General features: G+C 46.0%; 1 protein-coding gene and 1 non-coding gene across 2 annotated transcripts in view; both read left to right on the forward strand.

The window, feature by feature from the left end:
* Positions 1-21,940, forward strand: part of PBX1 (PBX homeobox 1) — a 696,336-nt gene that overhangs the window by 353,630 nt on the left and 320,766 nt on the right. The window lies entirely within an intron of this gene.
* Positions 10,348-10,419, forward strand: TRNAA-UGC (transfer RNA alanine (anticodon UGC)). The gene has a single exon. It is a non-coding gene; the product is annotated as a tRNA-Ala (tRNA).

Consider the following 21,940-nt stretch of genomic DNA (forward strand, 5'->3'; position numbering starts at 1 on the left):
CTGGGGTGATGTCGCATCATGATGTTTTCACAGTAGACTTTTTTTTTACTGGGTGGTTTGCCATTGCCTTCCCCAGTCATCTACACTTTCCCCCCAGCAAGCTGGGTATTCATTTTACCAACCTCGGAAGGATGGAAGGCTGAGTCAACCTTGGGCCGGCTACCTGAATCCAGCTTCCGCTGGAATCAAACTCAGGTCGTGAGCAGAGAGTTCAGATTGCAGTACTGCAGCTTTACCACTCTGTGCCATGGGACTCCTTAGGCTGAGAGAAGAACTAACTAACCCAAAGTCACCCAGCAGCTGCATGTGGAGGAGTGGGGAATCAAACCCAATTATCCTAGATTACAGTCCCATTGCTCTTAACCACTACACCAAACTGACTCTTTAGGACAAGCTGAAGCCAGAGAGTCTTCTGTGGGCTCCCAGATACCAGGTCTGCCATGGTGCCTGTCTTTCTGAAACTGCCAAATGACACACAGAGAGAGACAAATTCACTTTGGCTTCCTTCATGTCATGCAAAGCCATCCTTTAATTAGACAGTCATTGGTAGGGCTGCCAAATCCAGGTTGAGAAATTCCTGAAGATTTGGGGCTGAAGCCTACAGAGGGCAAAGTTTGGGGAGGTGACAAAGCTCAGCAGGGAGATGAGACCATAGAGTTCATTCTCCAGAGCTGCCGTTTCCTCCCAGAGAACAGAGCCCTGCAGTCTGGAGATCAGTTATTTCTGGGAGATCTCATAAGAATATAAGAGAAGACATGTTGGATCAGGCCAATGGCCCATCCAGTCCAGCGCTCTGTCACACAGTGGCCAAAAAACCCAGGTGCCATCAGGAGGTCCATCAGTGGGGCCAGGACACTAGAAGTCCTTATACTGTTGTCCCTCCCAAGCACCAAGAATACAGAGCATCACTTGCCCCAGATAGAGAGTTCCAACAATACACTGTGGCTGATAGCCACTGGTGGACCTCTGCTCCATATGTTTATCCAATTCCCTCTTGAAGCTGGCTATGCTTGCAGCTGCCACCACCTCCCGTGGCAGTGAATTCGATGTGTTAATCACCTTTTGGGTGAAGAAGTACTTCCTTTTATCCATTCTAACCCGACTGCTCAACAATTTCATTGAGTGCCCAGGAGTTCTTGCATTGTGAGAAAGGGAGAAAAGTACTTCTTTCTCTACCTTCTCTATCCCCTGCATAATCTTGTAAATGTTGATCATGTCACCCCTCAGTCGACATTTCTCCAAGCTAAAAAGCTCCAAGCATTTTAACCTTTCTTCATAGAGAAAGTGTTTCAGCCCTAGGGAAAGTGTTTCAATCTCCAGGCATTACCTGGAGGTTGGGAAATTCTTGAGATAACCTGAAGAGTGGCCGCTGTCTGACTCTCATTAGATCATTACATAGGAGTAGAATTGTCATCTCTGGGTTGGAAAATATCTGGATGTTGGGGGTGGGGGGAGGTGGATCCTGAGGAGGGCAGGGTTTGGGGAGGAGAGGGGAGGGACTTCAATGGGATACAACGTCAGAGAGTCCCTTCCAAAGCGGCCATTTTCTCCAGGTGAACTGATCTCTGTTGCCTAGAGATCAGTTGTAATAACGAGAGAACTCCAGCCACCACCTGGAGGTTGGAAACCACTACAATTACTTAGAACATGAACATTCATATTGTTCAAAGGATCGTAGAAATAACAAAAATATACAAAACAGAACAATCACGCCAAAGAGCAGGACGTAAATCCAAAAGCGCAGCAGGTCTAGTTCAAATTGTAAACATCGACATTCTTCTTTTTTCTCAGGCAAACATCCACAGCTCTTGCAGTAGAAGAAGACTTCTCAGACGCAATTCTCAAACATGCCATAAATAAATTTTCAAACAATACAGCTAAACGAGCACCTCTGAAACATTTGGACCCCGTTTTTCACTGAAAGCTTCTTCTAAGCTTCACATTCAAGACAACGCTTTTCAACAGATCCAGACTTCAAATTCTTGCACTTCGCAATAGGCTCCAAGCTTTTTCAGATCACTTATAATAATGGGAGATCTCCAGCCACCACCTGGAGGTTGGCAACTGGGGATGTCTGCTTCTTGTGGAATAGGGCTTTTTAAAATTACCCGCTGAATTATTTCCAAAATACAGAAATTTAATATTACCGGCAGAAATATTTCCAAACACTTCAAACGTGTGTAGAAACTTCTTAGAATGGAAATCCTAGATGTCGTTCGTTTGCTTTCCTCTCTTGGAAGGCCCTTTCCTCCGTCACTTGCAGCTCAAAGCAGCTCTGAGCCCCATATTGGCAACTCTGGAGCAATAACATCACGCCCATCTCTGTCCTGACACAACGGAAGCCAGCGACACCTGAACATGAGCCAATGAAGCTGACAGCGGCGGAGGCCTTCAGGAGGGGAGGCTGCGGAAAGCGGATGGAGAGGATGCAGCACTCAGCTCAAATCAAGGAAGCCCTTTTCTTCCGAGATGGCCTGGGCAGGAGACACCGTCCCAGTGTCAAGTTCATCTTGGCTGCCTCAACAGTGACTTGGATTTCTCTTCAGCCCTGTCTTTTCCATACTTCTTCCTGCCATTCCTTTACATTTATTCCCTGCCACATTATGTACGGAGGTACAGTGTGAGTGACTTCTAGCAACCCCACCAAGGGGCTTTCGGGGCAAATGAGAAGCAGAGGCTGGCTGGCCACTGCCTTCCTCTGTAGGGGGGTGGCCAAACTTAATGTAAGAGCCACAAGACATGAATGCCGGATGTTTGAGAGCTGCAAGATGGGTGGGAGAGAGGGAGGGGGAAAGAAAGCTACTTTAAATGCCTTCTCCAAGCCACTGGATGGCTTGCCTCAGAGAAGTAATTTAAAGAGAGAAATGCCTTTTCTCCAAGCCACCCAAAAGGGAGTGGGGGAGGGGGCTTTGAGAGCCACACAATATGTGTGAAAGAGCCACATGTGGCTCCTGAGCCATAGCCACCCCTGCTCTGTAGAGTCTTCCTCTGTAGATTCTTCTCATCCAAGTGCTGACTTTGCTTTGCTTCTGAGCTCTAACGAAAATGAGAAGCACTCATATTGGATGTAGGATACACTTCTGGGTTGCAGTGCATGTGAACAAGATCTTGCGGGTATGAGTGGTCTGTGAGCAGTTAGTGTGATGCAGCAGCAAAAAAGGCTAATGTGGTCTTCGGGTGTATCAACAGAGGCAGAAGATCCAAATCACAAGATGTCATCATCCCACTGTACACCACATTGGTCAGGCTGCACCTGCAGTACTGTGTGAAGTGAGACCTCACTCCAAAAAGGATGTTTGGGGGGTGGGGGGAATGAACGTTTGATACTATCATGTGATACTTAGACCAAGTGCAGTGTCAGCATGCCCTTAGATGGTACAACTGCTGGGGCCCAGGGTTTCCAGAGGAGCCCACTTCTGCCATCCCTGTGCCACCTATAACCATGCCCTTCTTTAAGACCTTTAAGACCAACAAATAAGCAAAGGTGCATTGTGACCCCAAAAAACCTCCAGCCCCGAGTCTCTTATACAGAAGCTGTAGGTAATGGGCACAGGGGCCCTACTCTGGTTCCTCATAATCCATCTGCAAATAATGCAGTGGTTTGGAAGCATTAGAGTTATCGTTTGCTGTAAACCCTTGTCTGTTCCCTGGTGAGTTTAATATATTGCATGAAGTTTTACCCATAAAAGGCAATTGTTATGTTTCCTCTAGTTCACCAGGAGTATATAACTTACGACCTCCATAAATGTGAGTGGGTCTCATGAGTGAATCCATCAGTCGTCAGAGTAATTCTGCTTTGTAGTAAAATATTTTATGCAGTCCGCTCCGTGAAGCAGGATTTTTTTATTCCCCCAAAGATGTTTTTCGGTGTCTGAATCGGTGGCCAAGATGGAACAAAAGAAGAGAGTTCACCAATGCAGTTCTTAAAACAGGTACACAGTGCGTATTGTGTTCAGCACGTTACACCTCTTAAAACAATAAAGTTGTGGAAGGTGCATAGTGGATCTCTCTCAAAACCATCTCCCCATTTTCAATGCTTCACTTTCCACCCAATCCCTTGTACCACGCCTACCAATCAAAGCTTCAAAGAGGCAATATCTCCCCCTGGTGGCGCAAAGTGCCATCAAGTCACAGCAGACTTATGGCGACCCCGTAGGATTTTCAAGGCAAGATACAATCAGCAGTGTGGTTTGCAATTACCTGCCTGTACAGAGAACAAAGTAGGAGTCAAGCGCACCTTTAAGACCAACAACGTTTTACTCAGAATGTAAGCTTATGTTCTGATTAAAACTTTGTTGGTTTTAACGGTGCACTGCTTCAGACCAACATGGCTGCCCACTTGGATCTATCTGCCTCTACATAGCAACTTTCGACTTCTCTGGTGGTCTCCCATCCAAATACTAGCCAGAACTGACCCTGCTTAGCTTCTGAGATCTTATGAGATCAAGCTAGCCTGGCTATCTCTCTGTTAAAAAAACCATAAAGGTGCAAGCACCAGTAATTTCCGACTCGGGGTGACGTCACATCATGATGTTTTCATGGCAGACTGTTTTTTACGGGGTGGTTTGCCATTGCTTTCCCCAGACATCTACACTTTACCCCCAGCAAGCTGGGTACTCATTTTACCAACCTTGGAAGGATGAAAGGCTGAGTCAACCATGAGCCAGCTACTTGAACCCAGCTTCCACCAGGATCGAAGTCAGGTTGTGAGCAGAGCTTGGACTGCAGCACTGCAGCTTACCATTCTGCATCACGGGGCTCTTACAGCTCTATAAAGTCCTTTAGATTAGAGTTACCAACCTCCAGGTGCAGAGTCTGGAATTCTCCCAGAATTCCAAGGCTACAGAGATCACTTCCCCAGCAGGAAATTGCCCCAAATCTCCAGGAACTTCCCAGGACAGAATTGCTGAATGCAATAAGCATTGTGTACCTGTTTTAAGAACTGCATTGGTGAACTCTTTTCTTTTGTTCCATCTTGGCCACCAATTCAGACACCAAAAAACATCTTTGGGGGAATAAAAAAATCCTGTCCTGCAGATTGACTCCTAAGAAAATCAGGAGTTAAGTAGAGTGTCTGGTGGGGAAGTGGTTTGAATTTACTGGCAAATATGTTTTTCAACAGTGGGCTTTCTCATATCCTCATTTTCCCCAGTTGTGTATTCCTGTTGTTTTTTGGGGGTGTGGGGGGGGGGGTCAGATTTGCATGTGTTTTGCTCCTCTAGTGGTCGATTTGATATTACACTGGTTTGACATATCCCTCTGCAGGTTTAAACTATGATTTTTAAAATGCCTGATAGAAACCCATGTAATATTGAATTGGCCACTAGAGAGAGCAACACATGTGCAGAACAGGAGGGGAAAACCCCGATGTAATAGGAACACACAAGTGAAGAAACTGGGAACGTGGAAAAGCCCAGTGAGAATCCAGTGATGGAAAAAAAAAAATCTGCATATTTTGCCTTCTGAAAATTACATCCCAGAACTTGAACATATATTTTTCACCCCTTTCAGGGCAAAGGAAAGCATTGTAGCTGGGGACAATATTGCATGGAATTGAAGGCAGAGGAGTGATCCTGTCTTACCAAATGTCCTTGCAGAATGCTTTATGGCAGCTGTTCAGCAGTTTTGCAGCATTGTGATTCTGCAAGAAGACTACTTTCTGGTCTTTAGCCAGTGACCAAAGGGCACACAAGAAGCCACACCCCCAAACATGTTTGCAACTCTTTGCAGGGTCTAAGAATTTCTCTAGATCTTCCAGATGCTTCTTTGGGTACATAATTCCTAGTTAAGCAGAGAAATGCAGGGTTTGTGTGTGCCCGTTCATGATGTCTTTGCACCATTAGGGATGGGGGGGTGGGGGTGGGAAGCTCATCATTGAATTTTAGTTAAAGCATCTAAAATTACTAGGTGCTCTATAATAAATATTTAAAAAGATGTTTTCATGCTTGCAGGTGCACACTCTAAAACTGATTGAACAATAGCCATGGTACAGGAGTGGGTGGAGAGAGAGTGTGAGTCAAATGGGAGGGTATAATAATGGATCCTGAACCCCAAACAATAACAGCTTATGAATTTGTAGAAGAAAATGAAGGGGGGGGGGGCGAAAGCGAAGAGAAAAAATGTCAGAGGTCTGTGTAAGGAGAGAACTTCGTAGGGTTGCCAATCCCCAGTTGGGGGCAGGGAATCCCCCAGTTTGGAGGCCCTCCCCCCAATTCAGGGTCATCAGAAAGTGAGGGGAGGCAGATTCCATAGGGTATAACGGGAAATTGATCCATGGGTATTGGGGGCTCTGGGGACTATTTTTTGAGACAGATGCACCACATTTTCAGCATAGCATCTGGTGCCTCTCCTCAAAAAACTCCTTAATTTTCAAAAAGATTGGACCATGGGGGTCCAATTCTATGAGCCCCAAAAGAAGGTGTCCCTAGCCTTCATTATTTCCAAATGGAGGGAAGGCATTTAAAAGGTGTGTGGTCCCCTTGAATGTAATGGCCATAACTTCCTTTGGAGTTCAATCATGCTTGTCACTACCTTGCTTCTAGCTCCACCCCCAAAGTCCCCAGATATTTCTTGAGTCAGACCTGGCAACTCTAGAGAGAAGCCAGTGCTCAGCTAGAGAAACAAAAAGACTTACCAGTCTAGGGTTGCCAATCCCCAGGTGGGGGCAGAGGATCCCCCAGTTTGGAGGTCCTCCGCCTGCTTCAGGGTCGTCAGAAAGCGGGGTGAGGGGGGTGAGGGAAATGTCTGCTGGGAACTCTATTATTCCCTATGGAGATTTATTCCCATAGAAAATCATGGAGAATTGATCCACGGGTATCCGGGGCTCTGGGGGGGGGCTGTTTTTTGGGGTAGAGGCACCAAATTTTCAGTATAGCATCTAGTGCCTCTCCCCAAAATACCCCCCAAGTTTCAAAAAGATTGGACCGGGGGGGGGTCCAATTCTATGAGCCCCAAAAGAAGGTGCCCCTATCCTTCATTATTTCCTATGGAAGGAAGGAATTGAAAAGGTGTGCTGTCCCTTTAAATGTGATGGCCAGAACTCCCTTTGGAATTCAGCTATGCTTGTCACAGCCTTGATATTGGCTCCACCCCTAATGTCTCCTGGCTCCACCCCCAAAATCTCCTGGCTCCACCCCCAAAGTCCCCAGATATTTCTTGAATTGGACTTGGCAACCCTATACCAGTCAGCAGCTAGAAAGCTTGGCTAAGACTGCCTGGAAGCTTAAAACTTCCTGGCAGCATCAGAAGCTTAAGATATGCCAGTTTATCTGTGGTAGCAAGACCAGAAACTAGAGGAGGCAGAAGGGAAAGAAAGGGAGCTAAAACAGAGGTTCATCAGTAGCTATTAGCCACAACGTATTGTTGGAACTCTCTGTCTGGGGCAGTGATGCTCTGTATTCTTGGTGCTTGGGTGGGGCAACTAGGGCTTCTAGTGTCCTGACCCCACCAATGGACCTCTTCATGGCACCTGGGTTTTTTTTTTTGCCACTGTGTGACACAGACCATTGGACTGGATGGGCCATTGGCCTGATCCAGCATGACTTCTCTTATGTTCTTAACCTGCCTCTGACTCATTGTGGGGAAGCGGTTCAGGACAGAAAGGTAGATGGAGCCATCTCCCTGTGGTGGATGAAGGCGAAGCATTCCCAGGAAGAAGGCTGGTCCTCTGGTATCAGTTGAAGGCACCTCAGTGTAGGATGCAGCAAGGAAGGTCCTACCCTTTTGTTCTGCATATTAAAAGTTGCAGTTGAGCATCCACCAGGAAGGGGAGTCCTCCAGTCATCTGGTCGCTGTTGGGGCAAGCACCAGGGCTGGCTTGGTATCAGGGGGTGTGGCTTAATATGCAAACAAGTTCCTGCTGGAACAATGGTGATGTCAGAGGATGTGGCTTAATATGCAAATGAGCTACTGCTGGGCTTTTTCTACCCTCCCCCCCAAAAAGCCCTGGCAAGCACCATCAGCAGATGGGGCCCAGGCTCTGCCACCATCTACCAGATAACCAGAGGAAAGGCCATCTCCTATGCAAGTAGCCCTCACAGCCCTGGGACAGATTTGTGCTTCCATAAACCATCAGATTACCTAGGAGGAAGTAAAGAGCCATTGGGCACTCATATAGGAAACTGTTACCACATGAAAACCTGAACATCTCATGGAGAAGCAAAGTGCGTTAAACAGGTGGGTTGGCTCTTGAGTTGTTCTTGGCCAAGTACCATGATCGTGCAAGCTGGTGTGAATTTCCTTTCTGTGGCTGCATCCACATATCACTGAATATTGCACTACAGTCAATATAGCGGCTTGACTGACTTGATAACATAGGAATAGCATAATAACCAACAAAATACATGGATCCAGCCATAATCACAAAGGTTAACTTTTCTGGTACTTTTGTACATGGAGGTTTGACACATTTGAAGGTTTTGTCTGTGGCTTAGTGTAATTCTGCATCTCTACTGGGGAAAAGCCAGGATCAGTGCCAGTGTTTCTGGTGCCCTAGGCCCCACCCCCATGTCGGGCAGACCCGGGAAGGTGAGAGCAGCGGGGCAGTGTACGTGGTCCTTGGAGCCTGCCTTCCATTGCAAGGGGAGATGCGCTCCAAGGAGTGTACACACTGCAGCGCGACCCTGCCACTCTCGCCTTCCCGGGTCTGCAAAAAGACCTGGGAAAGTGGCAGGAAAGCTCATGCACTCGAAGCCTGCCCTCCCTTGCTGTGGAAGATTTCCACAACAAGGAAAGGCAGGCCCTGAAATGTACACTAGAGGGGAGAGGGTGCCTGTGCCAGCCCTGAGAAGAGCCAGTGTTTCCTGTGTTGTCTGCACCATGGGGGCTGAACCTTTACAGGCACCCTGGACATCAGATGATATCTGCGGATCTGAAAATGATTCTTCTGAATGGAGAAAAAGTTCTACTCCCAGAACCCCTGAAAAAATTCCTGACACTTCATCCTTCTGGCTGCCCTGCTCTGTGAATAATCCAAGGCATCGAGTCCAGAATATATCTTTTTTTCAGCGACCCTACTTTGAAGTGTGATCTATTGGGAGTACCGGCTGCACCTTTTAATTATGGCTAATGAGAAAGAACTTTAATGGCTTTCTATGAAAATTGATGGGCCCTTCTGTGCATTTGCTGCCTCAGAGAGAACAAGACATCTTGTTAAAATAATAATCTGAATAATGAGGCAATGGATTCTCAGGTCCCAGGTACGATGTGGAGTAAAGAGAAAGGAGGGGGGAAAGGGTTGCCCAAAGGAAGAGAATAAAGGTGTTTTTTTTTAAGAGTCCCTGGATGGCAGGGAGGGGAAGAGTAAAGATTCTTGGCTATTTGTTCCCTGTTTTCTATGTGCTGTACATTCTAAAATAGAATGCAAATAAGCAAAGGAACAATTTAGAAATGGATTCCCTATCAAATTTGTAAGCATGGTTTTGAGAGGGGTGACCTGAATGTTGGGGAGGGACTGTGGCTCAGGGTAGAGCATCTTCATGGCATGAAGAAGATCCCAGGTTCAATCTTCAGTAAAGACTCAGGTAGTAGATGATGTGACAGACCTCCACCTGCAACCCTGAAGAGATGCCACCAGTCTGAATAGAAAGTACTGACCTTGGTAGACCAGGAACTCATTTGCATATTAGGCCACACCCCTTGGTGTCACTATTGCTTCACACAGGGATCTTTTGTGGGAAAAGCCCAGCAGGAACTCATTTGCATATTAGGCCACACACCCCTGATGCCAAGTCACCCAGAACTACTTTGCTGTGTGTTCCTGCTAAAAATAAAAGGCCTCAATAAGAGGTCTAGACAAAGAACAGACTCTTGGGAGAAGAGGTAGCTCTTAAAATAGTGATCAAAAATACATGCCAATTCCCCACTAGCCTTATGCCATTCTCACGTTCCTCTTCTCAGCGGGGCGTCCGTCAGATTTCACACTATCTGCCCCAGGGCTGCAACTAACTTTGCCTTTTTCACACAGCAAACAGAAACTGGTTTTTAGAGGATCTTGTTTGCTGCGTGAAAGAGGCGGAGTGAGCTGCAGCCCCGGTGCAGATAGTGAGAAATCCAACGGAAGCCTCACTGAGAAGAGCAGAGCGAGAGCGGCATAAGGCTAGTGGGAAATCAGAAAGATCAAGAATTTGGGGTGCAACTGCAGGCAGGCAGGGGAGTGGGCAGGACCTCAAAGTATGCGAGTTCCAGCCCAGGAGAATTTAGCATGCCCAGGTAAGAATGGGGCCAGGACCACAGTTCAGATATGAGGATCCAGTTCAAAAGAACCATATGGACAGATTAAGAATCCAAGAAGTTGTCAGTTTAGGAACAGCATAAAGAAGGCAGGATTAAGAAGATCTGAGATGGGAAGGGGATGTGGCTCAGTGGCTGAGCATCAGCTTTGCAGGCAGAAGGTCCCAGGTTCAATTCCTGGCATCTCCATTTATTTATTTTATTTTTTATTTGGTCAATTTATATTCCGCCCTTTCCCATACAGGCTCAGGTAATCAGTTAAGGATCAGGTAATAGTGAAAGACCTCCACCTGAAGAGCTGTCGTCAGTCTGCACAGACAATACAGGCTTTGATGGACCTATGTTCTGATTTGGTATAAGGCAACTTCATATATTCATGTATGTATGTGTTTGGGATGGGTTACTGAGAGCAAGGAAAATGGAGGGCAAGCTCTTGTTATTGCTCCAAAGGCCTCTTTTATATACCAAGTGACTCATTAAGTTGAGTCACTCAGATTGGAACCAAACCACTGAAGTGATCCCCTTGAGTACTGAAGTAAAACAGGACTTGGATTACCCAAATGAAGCAGTGAAAATCCAAGCTGGAACCTGGATTCTTGCACGGCTTAACTTCATCTGATCAGTTCCGCTCCAACTGGTTTGATTTTTCAACTCGGATCTGGCAAGCTTAACTTTTTTTCATGTTAATGAGCAATACTTCGAGTTGGGAATCCCTTATTCCAAAAGCAGAGGGTAAGCAAAGATCTTGCCTTTATATTTTCACTTGTCATCTGGGCAGCAGTTTAATGCCTGTGAAGTTTTGTTGGAATGAAATTAATCTGAGCTACTGAAAGCAATAGATGTAACAAGGTTTCGTGATTCCCCCTAATGCAAATAGTCTGCCATGTCTGATAGGAGAACAAGAGTCTTGTTTTGTTCATGTGCATCGCTTCCTTTGTCCAGCACCGCAGCTAGCACAAATTTGGAATCTAAAGATTATTCCCAAGCAAATCTCCTCTGTCCATCATCACACAATGTTCAGTGTATGGTGAAAAATGGAATAACAAGGAATGACTGCTGGGATGCATTGGTGGTAGTGGTGTAAAGTACCATCCGTCACATCTGACTTATGGTGACCCTGGGGGGTTTCAAAGCAAGGAATATTCAAAGGTGGTTTGTCATTGCCTGCCTCCATGCCAGGACCCTGCTATTCCTTGGATATCTGAGATCTGATGAGATTGGACTAGCCTGAACTATCTAGGTCAGGTGTTGGGATGCATTAGTACCTTCCAAACGGCTAAGAGCCAGTTTGGTGCAGTGGTTAAGTGCGCAGACTCTTATCTGGGAGAACCGGGTTTGATTCCCCACTCCTCCACTTGCAGCTGCTGGAATGGCCTTGGGTCAGCCATAGCTCTCGCAGAGCTGTCCTTGAAAGGGCAGCTTCTGGGAGAGCTCTCTCAGCCCCACCTACCTCACAGGGTGTTTGTTGTGGAGAAGGAAGGTAAAGGAGATTGTGACCGCTCTGAGATTCAGAATGAAGGGTAAGATAGCAATCCAAGATATTATTATTATCATCATCATCATCATCATCATCATCATCATCATCATCATCATCATCATCATCATCATCATCATCATCATTATTTCTATAGGAATGAATAGATCTGGTTCATGGACCATCAGAAAGCATGAAAGCAATGGGGTTTGGTTACTTACAAGGTGAACTTTTTAGCATCGCTCCTTTACTCAAAAAGGAGAGGATAAAAAGCTTCAAGTGGGGATGTTAAAGCATACACCAATTGGGCTCACATCCTGTTTGCCGGTTGCAAACAGAGCCCTGGGGTTTTTGGCAAGCAGTTCGCTAGTCTGTCAGTCTGTTTGGCAGGTTCCTTCACTGTATTCCTTCCTAACCATGCAGTACAGCACAACTGGCTTTTTTGGGGGGAGGGACGGTGGCTCAGTGGTAGAGCATCTGCTTGGTAAGCAGAAGGTTCCAGGTTCAATCCCTGGCATCTCCAATTAAAAAGGGTCCAGGCAAGCAGGCATGAAACACCTCAGCTTGAGACCCTGGAGAGCCGCTGCCAGTCTGAGTAGACAATACTGACTTTGATGGACCGAGGGTTTGATTCAGTATAAGGCAGCTTCATATGTTCATATACGTTCATATGCACAGGTGTATTCTCACACAGCCCAACTGAATTCTTTGCAATGTTCGCTGCAAAATTCTCAGGATTTCTGCTAAGTGCAGACAGAATGTTCGTGCCCTACTAATTACCACATAGCTATGCAGTGATTGGCGGGGCACGAATATTTGGTCTGTGCTTAGCAGGGAACCTGAGAACTTTGCAAACATGCTTGGCTAAGCAAACATAGTTTGTGACAGCTGCAGTTGCTCAGGAGCCAAACTTCCAAACTGGCTTTACCACTGTTGAACTTGGACAGTGTGCTGAGCAAGCTTTGTGGCTGTGCAGTACCCAAGACGTTAGAGTTTTATTTCCTCCTACCTTGCAGACTCTTTTGGTGCTGTGAAATAGGCGAGATTGATTCTCCTTCAGTTGGTTCAGGTAATTAAATGACCTGTGGGGTGGAATACGAATGCCAGCCTGCACTTGGGACCTGGGGATCCCTTGGAATTACAGCTCATCTCCAGACTACAGAGAGCAGTTCCCCTGGAGAAAATGGATGCTTTGGAGGGGGGACACCATGGCATTGTACCCCACTGAGTCCCTGTCCTCCCCAGGCTCCGTCCCCAAATCTCCAGAAGTTTCCTAGCCTGGATCTGGCAACCCTTCCCTCCCATTATCCATTGGTCTCCGGGGTGACCTGGCAATCTTAGATAAGGATGATAATTTTCATAAAACATAATGTTGATGATGCAGGCAAATACCAAGCAATAAGGCTTTTTTTAAAAGTGTTTATAAATCACTGGCCGATTCATTCTAAAGAAAGTGTGACACTATTCCAAAGTTTAGTTCCAAAGAATAGTTTAAAGAATAGTTCAGGGGGGGGGGTTGTAGCAGAAACTCCTTTGCATATTAGGCCACACACCCCTGATGTAGCCAATCCTCCAAGAGCTTACAGTAGGCCCGGTAAGAAAAGGCCTGTAAGCTCTTGGAGGATTGGCTACATCAGGGGTGTGTGGCCTTATGTGCAAAGGAGTTCCTGCCACAAAAAAAAAAGCCCTGGAATAGTTTAAGTAAAGTTTTGGCTGTGGAGCAGTATACCACAATGCCAGGATCCTGTTGGATTGTGTGAGATTTCATTTTGAATCATTCTTTGCTCTGAAATTTGCCTTGCATCACAGTGTAAATAAGCTAATTAAACATGACTGAAATGCTGTCAATTGCAGTGATTTTATGAATAGAAAGTAACCTACAAACAGACTCCATCTGCATATGAACAGTAAAACTGCCTGCCCCTGCCCCCCCCCCCCCCCAATATTAGTTTCCTGCTCACAATCAGTGAGCAGAGCCAATGGGCATTTGAGCATACCTGATGCTCAAATGCGTCTCGCTTGAGATGGGAGAACAAATCTTGTCAGGAGGTTGTAAAGCAGGGGTCCCCAACCCCCGGGCCGTGGACCTGTACCTGTCTGTGGCCTGTTAGCAACTGGTTCACAGAGCAAAGCAGAGGCACTGCACCACTGCATGGCCAATGGCTGGGGCTGATGGGAGTTGTAGGCAAAAAACATCTGGAGAGCTACCGTTGGCCACCCCTGCCTTAGGGTACAAAAAAAGAGGGATATAAAAACAACTCTTCTTCTTCTTCTAATCCTTCTCCTTCTCCTTCTGGCTAGCCTGATCTCATCAGATCTCTGAAGATAAGCAAGGTCAGACCTGGCTAGTGCTTTGATGAAAGACCATCAAGGAAATCCAGGAATGCTACACAGAGGCAGGCAAAGACAAACCACCTCTGTTCCATCTCTTGCCTTGAAAACTCTTGATATCACTTTCCACCAGCACCATTCACCCTTACTCCATAGCTGTCTGTACCTACCAGATTTTACCATTGGTGTTTGCATTGAAAGATGAGGGTCAATCTCACTTTCCCTCTGATCCTCCCTATGCTCCCCACATTCAAGCCTGGGACAGCCAGGCATCTGCCCCAGGAGTCCATCTGGAAGAGAAGAGGGGAAAGAAGATGCTACTCCAAGACTCCAGCATGTTACAGATTTCCCCAATCATCAGTTTATCCAACCTTAACCATTTGGGCTTACTCAGAGCTTTTTTTGTAGAAAAAGCCCAGCAGCAACTCATTTGCATACTAGGCCACACCCCCTGACATCACTGGAAGTGACATCATTCGTCCAGTAGGTTATTTTCCGCATATTGACACTGAACAGTACAGTGTCATCAGCTGCATTTCATGGATGTGTGTTCTCACACAGCCCAATGAGAGACGTTGTTTCACTCCCCCCCCCCGCCAACATGGCCGGAGAGAGAGAGCCACATGTGGCAGAGCAGGTAACAGCAGGCCCCACTTCTCCCAGGAGGGGGCGCTCGTGGGCAGTTCCACATCTCTCGCTCTCTTTGCAAGCCCACTGGAGTCTGGAGGTGGCAGAGAGGTCTGGGAGTGTGTGTCTAGTGCCTTCCCTCTACCGGAGACATTCTTTTTGAGCCAGAGTCCTGGCCGAGCCAGCTGGAACTGTGTTCCTGTGCATCCCTGCTCAAAAAAAAAAGCCCTGGGCTTACCCCCTTATGCTAGCCATGTCCTCTACTAAATAGAGGTATGTAAAAAAAAAAATTCCATTCAAATCTATGGGCCATAATAAAGCGAGTAGCTAGCAATCAACATGGGTAGGTTTTGCTGAATGGAGGCTAGAATGATTAACATTTCCCAGCCCACAATAAGGCAGGAATCGTGTAAGGGCGGTAATGAATGAGTACAGGGTGCTCAATTAATAAAGGCCTTTGATGCTGCCAAAGGCCAATTAGCCAGTTAGTTTGCTGACTTGGCTAAATCAAACTATCCCTGCCTCCCCTTCTTTTCTAATTAAGCTCCAGCCTCTCACCTTGTTAATGAGTTTCCTGAACATTTGCATGGAGGAAAAGAGAGGGGGGGGGCTTCATCCGCTTCACTGTGGTGCTAATTTTTATTTTAAAAATATTTAACCTTTGGTCGTGGCAGAGAAACAGCTGTTCATCCTCTGCACGGAGCAGACAGATGTGATGGATTTGTACCGGTGGCTGCAATCCACTGGGCACGTCACTCGCCTCGGCCCCATTGAAATGAATGGGAGCCGCGCACCTCGTGAGCCAGTGCAGCAGATGTTCCTGAGGGATTGCGCCGCGCGGATCTTGCGGGACAGGTGATGGACAAGATGAACAGCCGCATTTAGCGGAGCAACGCAGAGAGGTTCTGTTCAATATCAGACAGATGCTAAATCTTGTGACCTGACAGCTTCATCGACATCAATGGTGACCTCAACAGGAGTCCATAATTATGGTCTTATTTTATTCATATGAATGCCCAGTGCGGCTCTTAAATGGGAACTGCCACAGCTGAGCATTAGCGTGCAAAGGAAATACAAGGCTTCTTGCTTCTATCTGGAGTACTTTTGGCTCCTAGAGATGACAATGGCTTTTGATTGGGTATGTGTTCTTTTCCCAATCAGTGGCATTCATACCCCACTAATGTTAATGCCAATGTGGCAGAACTACCATGGACCCTGATCACTTCTTCACAGAGCATTTCCTTGGCTAGCAAAGAGCAATCATGATGGACTCTTGCTTGTGTGTGATTCAGTCCACAGTGGCACTATGTCACAAATGAGCATCTCACAAACAACATACAAGTTGCAAAAAATAAAGTTAAAGGTAGTCCCCTGTGCGAGCAGCCGTTGTTTATGACTCTGGGGTGACGTCGTATCACAATGTTTTCATGGCAGACTTTTTACGGGATGGTTTGCCCTTGCTTTCTCCACTTATCTACATTTTTCCCCAGCAAGCTGGGTACTCATTTTACCAACCTCGGAAGGATGGAAGGCTAAGTCAACCTTGAGTCAGCTACCTTCCGCCGGGATCGAACTCAGGTCATGAGCAAAGCTTGGACTGTAGTACTGCAGCTTACCACTAGTCTGCACTACAGGGCTCCTACGAAAAATACAACAACAAGCCTTTATTGGCATAAAACAGATTTAGCAGTACAAATAACAATGTAAGTAATATAAAAATCTTGGAAAATAGAGTACACAGGGGAGCTAATGTACATAAAATGAGTAAAATATATGTAATTTCAAGTTTAACAAAATTAAATGAATAAAACAAATAAGATACGGTCATTCCAGAGCCAGTCTCTGTCGGATTTCCATGGCCTGTTGAAGAAATTCGGCAACCGTTAAAGGTAACTCAGAGCAGGTGTCATTTAAAAGTCTGTAGGCAAAGTCTACAAAAAATACACAATACAATGTAAAGTTCAATGTGTATTGAACTGTAACATGTCCTCCTAAACCCGTGGACCTGTTAGCTACCAGGTACAAATAATTCTGGGACTGAGAGATTAGCAGGTGAGGACTGGTGACCCCCCCGCCCCCGAATTACAACTGATCTCCAGACTACATGAATCACTTATTTATTTAAAACATTTCTTTCACTTCTCCTGCAGAAAATGGCTGCTTTGGAAAGTGGACTGCATGGCATGATACTCTGCCAAGGTCCCTGCCTTCCTTCACCCCCACTCTCCCAGGTTCCACCCTCCAATCTCCAGGTATTTCTGAACCCAAAATTGGCAACCCTGAGTTGAACTGGGAGAGGTTTTTCTACCACTGGATCTTAGCCTTACTGCCAGAGCCTGATGGGCAGAATCAGCTTCATTTCAGGATGTCCTATTTGCCACCAGGGTTTGGGGCGTTTTTTATTTTATTTATTTTAGTAAATTTCTATTCTGCCTATTCCCCATAGGGCTTTTGTAGCAGGAACTCCTTTACATATTAGGCTACAGAACCCTGATGTAGCCAGTCCTCCAAGAGCTCTCAGGACTCTTCTTACAAGGTCTAGTGTAAGCTCTTGAAGGATTGGCTACATCAGGGAGAGGGTGGCCATTATAATATGCAAAGGAGTTCCAGCTACAAAAAAAGCCTTGCTTGCCACCAAAGGAAAGGAACACTAAGTTGAGTTTCCATTCCTTCATCTGAACCACAGCCATAAAAACTACATCTGGAGTTCCCTGTTCTCCCTAGCCAAACTCCCTCTCCTCCCCAGCTTGTTTGGTGAGTAGTGTGAAGCTACCTCATAATAATTTATTCATGCCCATATAAAGTTGCCAGCCTCCAGCTGGGACCTGGGGATTCCCTGCAATTACAACTCATCTCTGGATTATGGAGATCAGTTTCCCTGGAGAAAATGGATGCTTTGGAGGGTGGACTCTATGGCATCGTACCACAACTGAGTTCTCTGTCCTCCCTAGGCTTCATCTCCAGAACTTCAAAGGTTTTCCAACCTGGATCTGGCAACCCTACAACCTAGTTTCAAGAAGATTGGATCAGGGGATCCAATTCTATGAGCCCCAAAAGAAAGTGCCCCTATCCTTCACGATTTCCAATGGAGGGAAGGCATTAAAAAGGTGTGCGGTCCTTTTAAATGTGATGGCCAGAACTCCCTGTGGAGTTCAATGATGCTGGTTCCACCCCAATGTCTCCTGGCTCCACCCCCAAAGTCCCCAGATATTTCTTGAATTGGACTTGGCAACCCTACTACAACCCCATCCCCCACCAGTGGCCAGCGGGAACCTGGCAACCATACCTTATCACTCCTGACAGGGGATTTAGGATTTCTAAGATATAAGCTAGTTTTTTATTTCGGGGTCTCTCCAGTGCAGAGGCATTTAGCTGATGCTAAAAGAGCTTCAGCTAGGAAGATGCAACATAAGATCCTCACCGTCTCATCAACTGTCTTGCAAACGGGAGGGAAAAAAAGTTAATTGGATTCTTTTTGGCATATTAGTGTAGACAGGCTTATTAGAGGCATTTACAAGCTAATGATATGCATATACTTAGCTATCAAAGGCAGAGGCATTTAAATAAGTTGATTTACAGTTCAGCTGTTAACATGCCCTTAACCAGCACTTTCCCTCTCACATTATACAAACTTAATTGGCTTTGAATTTTAACTTTTTTTTTTTTAATTTTGCATTTCACTGTTAGATGACATCTTGTCATTAATTTAGTCCTGCCCATCAACTCCAGGACCAGCCCAAGATGTTTTCATGTCCAGTGCGGGAAATCAAAATCCCTCTGCTCCCCCAAGTAATTGACACAAGACAAAGTCTTTATTTGATTGGAATGAAGATGAGGACATTGTTAAGCCCGGCTCCCCTCCTCCACTCCCTTGGAATAACAATAGGAACAGGAAGCACTTCGGATATTTAGAATCCTAGAGTTGGAAGGGGCCACAGAGGCCATCTAGTCAAACCCCCTGCTCAATGCAGGATCAGCCTAAAGCATCCCTGACAAGAGTTTGTCCACCTGCTGCTTGAAGACTGCCAGTGAGGGGGAGCTCATTGCCTTCGTATAGAACAAGAAGACTGTAGATTTATACTCCGCCCTTCTCTCTGAATCAGAGACTCAGAGCAGCTTACAATCTCCTAGATCTTCCTCCCGTACAACAAACACCCTGTGAGGTAGGTGGGGCTGAGAGGGCTCTCACAGCAGCTGCCCTTTCAAGGACAACTCCTACAAGAGCTATGGCTGACCCAAGGCCATTCCAGCAGCTGCAGGTGGAGGAGTGGGGAATCAAACCTGGTTCTCCCAGATAAGAGTCCGCACGCTTAACCACTACACTAAACTGGCTCTATTTTACACAATTCTTATGACGTTTGTTCATTTATTTTGCTATTTATACCCTGCTTTTCTCCCAAATGAGGAATATTATATATATATATATATATATATATATATATATATATATATATATATATATATATATATATATAATATTCTTTGCTCCTCCATATCTTTTCCAACAACCCTGTGAGGTAGGTTAGGCTGAGAGTGTGTAAGTGGCCCACAGTCATGCAGCAAGCTTCCATGGCTGAGTGAGGATTCGAACCTGGGTCTCTCAGAATCTAGTCCAACACTTTATCTACTGTGCAACACCAGCTCTTAGGTATGTCTTTTACCCCTGTGTTATATTAGGAACTGAGCCTTGGAGGTTAGGAATGTCCGTAAGCATGCCTTTTATGGCAGAGGCAAGATTTGAACTAGAATCCTCCTAGTTAATAAAATAATCTTTTAGCTGAGGCTGAAGTTGGCTCCCAGTTTACTGTCTCCACTTCCCTGGTTTCCTGTTCTCCTATTCAACCATGATATCAATGATATAAAAAGAGCTCTGCACCTCCAATTAAGCATTGAACTGGTCCATAAATATACCACAGACCAGGGCTTTTTTGTAGCAGGAACTCCTTTGCATATTAGACCACACACCCCTGATGTAGCCAATCCTCCAAGAGCTTACAAGGGCTTTTAGTACAGGGCCCTACTGTAAACTCCAGGATCCCAAGTGGCTTTTGATCCCAAGCGGTGCTGTTTGGGAGGAATGTGGATGGTGAAAGAATTCCGCATCCCCCCTCCCCATCTTGGTTGACCTTTAATCCCCCTCCCCCAAGCTCATTATTCAGGGCATCAGAAGTGACCCAATTTAGGGCTCTTCTGCCTCTTTTAGTTTGCCACTGAGATAGGGCATCCTCCACATCTTCCTAAATCTGTCACTGGATAGGAGAACTTCGGTCCCACTCAGGAAGAAAAAAAGATGGTGGCTGGAAGGCAGTTGCTGTTATTACTAATAACTTGAAGTTAGCCTTTAGTCAACGCAACGCAAGCACGGGATTCGTGACCTTCAGAGGCAGGAGTCAACAGGGGCCAAAGGCCTCACGGCCGCTTTCAGAATGATCTGCACGTACCTGCTTTGACACGGAGGTGAACTTCTCTAGGCCCGCTCCTTCGAGAGCTTCAGACAGAATAAATTTCAAACCCGCCTCACTTATGAGAGCCATTCTTTTCGTACTTCACAGATTCTTCTACATTTCTGAGAGGAGGAAAACAAAGTCGATGGCGTTGCCTTAAAGGTAGTTTCCTGACGGGCACAAAATATGCAACATTACTGCACGCATTGAGGATTTCACGTCAAGGGTAGGTAAAACTTCACTACAGAAATCTGGATAATCCTCAGGATGCCCAGATAATACTCTGGCCTATTTAGCACTGCAATCCCAAGGTGTCATGTCTAGTTAGAGAACCAAATTACTGGCACAGATTTGGATTATTTGGAACTGATATGGATAAATGTTTATGTGTTTTTATGTATTTTATATGTATTTTATTGTATAATTATAATTATTAATGTATTATTAATGTATTTAGATTGATTTTGTTGGTTTTTATGTTGTAAGCCGCCCTGAGCCCACCTCGGTGGGGTAGGGCGGGATATAAATCGAATTAAATAAATAAATGAATGAATGAATGAATGTTTGTTTGTTTTTTTATACGGGCTGAATAGGGTTACCTGGTTCCCCCCGGAAGGAGAGAAGAGATTTGGGAGTGGAGCCTGGGAAGCACAGGGCTCTCAGTGGGGCACAATGCCCATGTAGTCCCTCCTCCACGGCATCCGTTTTCTCCAGGGGACCTGATCTCCATAATCTGCAGATGAGCTGTAATTCCGGAAGATCCCCAGGGCCCACCTGGAGGCTGGCATCCCTAGGACTGAGAAAAATATGTTACAGGGTTTAACAAGATTTTAATAATTGTCAGCATATTGTAATAAGAGTCAGTGTGGTGTAGTAATTAGAGTGTCGGATTAGGATCTGAGAGACCCAGATTTGAATCCCCACTTTATCCTGGAAGCTGGCTGGGTGTATCCCGTTGGGAGTTTTGAAGGGCTATTCTGCAGTCTGGTCTGTGAGAGGTCAGCCATTTTGTGTTTTCATTTACACAAATTACAAGAGACCTGCCCTTGGCTCCATAGCACAGCTGTGTTTTATAAGGGGCTGAATTATGAGGTATCAGTGGTCCATGAGGGTTCTTAAGCTAGAAAGCACAATGAGGTAGTTGTATGTAAGCATGATGGAGATAATGGCGAAGAAGTATGGATGCAGCTGTCTGTGCAGCATCTACTCTCGTTGCCGGATCTGGACAGGCACACAGGGAAGGGAGGCCAGTTGTGGGATCCCAGTTATTCCCGTTGGGTTTAACGCCTTGAGATAGGTGTGTTGGTCTAAACCAGGGGACCCCAAACTCTTTGAGCTTGCAGCCACCTTTGAAATTATGACACAGGGCAGTGGGCGCAACCACTAAACGGCTGCTCTAGTCGGTGGAGGCAATTACGAAATGGCTGCTGCAGAAGATGCAGCCAACTGCAAAATGTCAGGGGCCGAGGTTATCTGGAACTCTAATAGTAACTCTTAAACATTTCAGGCAGAAGCTCTGTTTAGCAGCATGTCTTCTAATCTGCACAGGCAACCAGAAGCCCTGCGGATAGGGCTGCCAGGTCTTACCTGGCTGCTGGAGGGGGAAGCCATAGAGTTTTTACCTGAATGCTAGAGCATCCCACACACAATGTGCCTGCTGTGATGACATCACTTCTGGGTGATGTCATCGCGCTGGGCACGTTGGGCATCAACGGAGCTTTTGGGGGGTGGGGACTCTCCCCCACCCACCCACTGGCCAGCTCTGTGTTGGCAGGTTGGAGGCTCCCAAACTATCAGCTCCTGAGTCGCCCTCAATAATCAGACCTCTTGCTGA

This window comes from Heteronotia binoei, chromosome 2, assembly GCF_032191835.1.
Source record: "Heteronotia binoei isolate CCM8104 ecotype False Entrance Well chromosome 2, APGP_CSIRO_Hbin_v1, whole genome shotgun sequence".
In the NCBI taxonomy this organism is placed as follows: domain Eukaryota; kingdom Metazoa; phylum Chordata; class Lepidosauria; order Squamata; family Gekkonidae; genus Heteronotia; species Heteronotia binoei.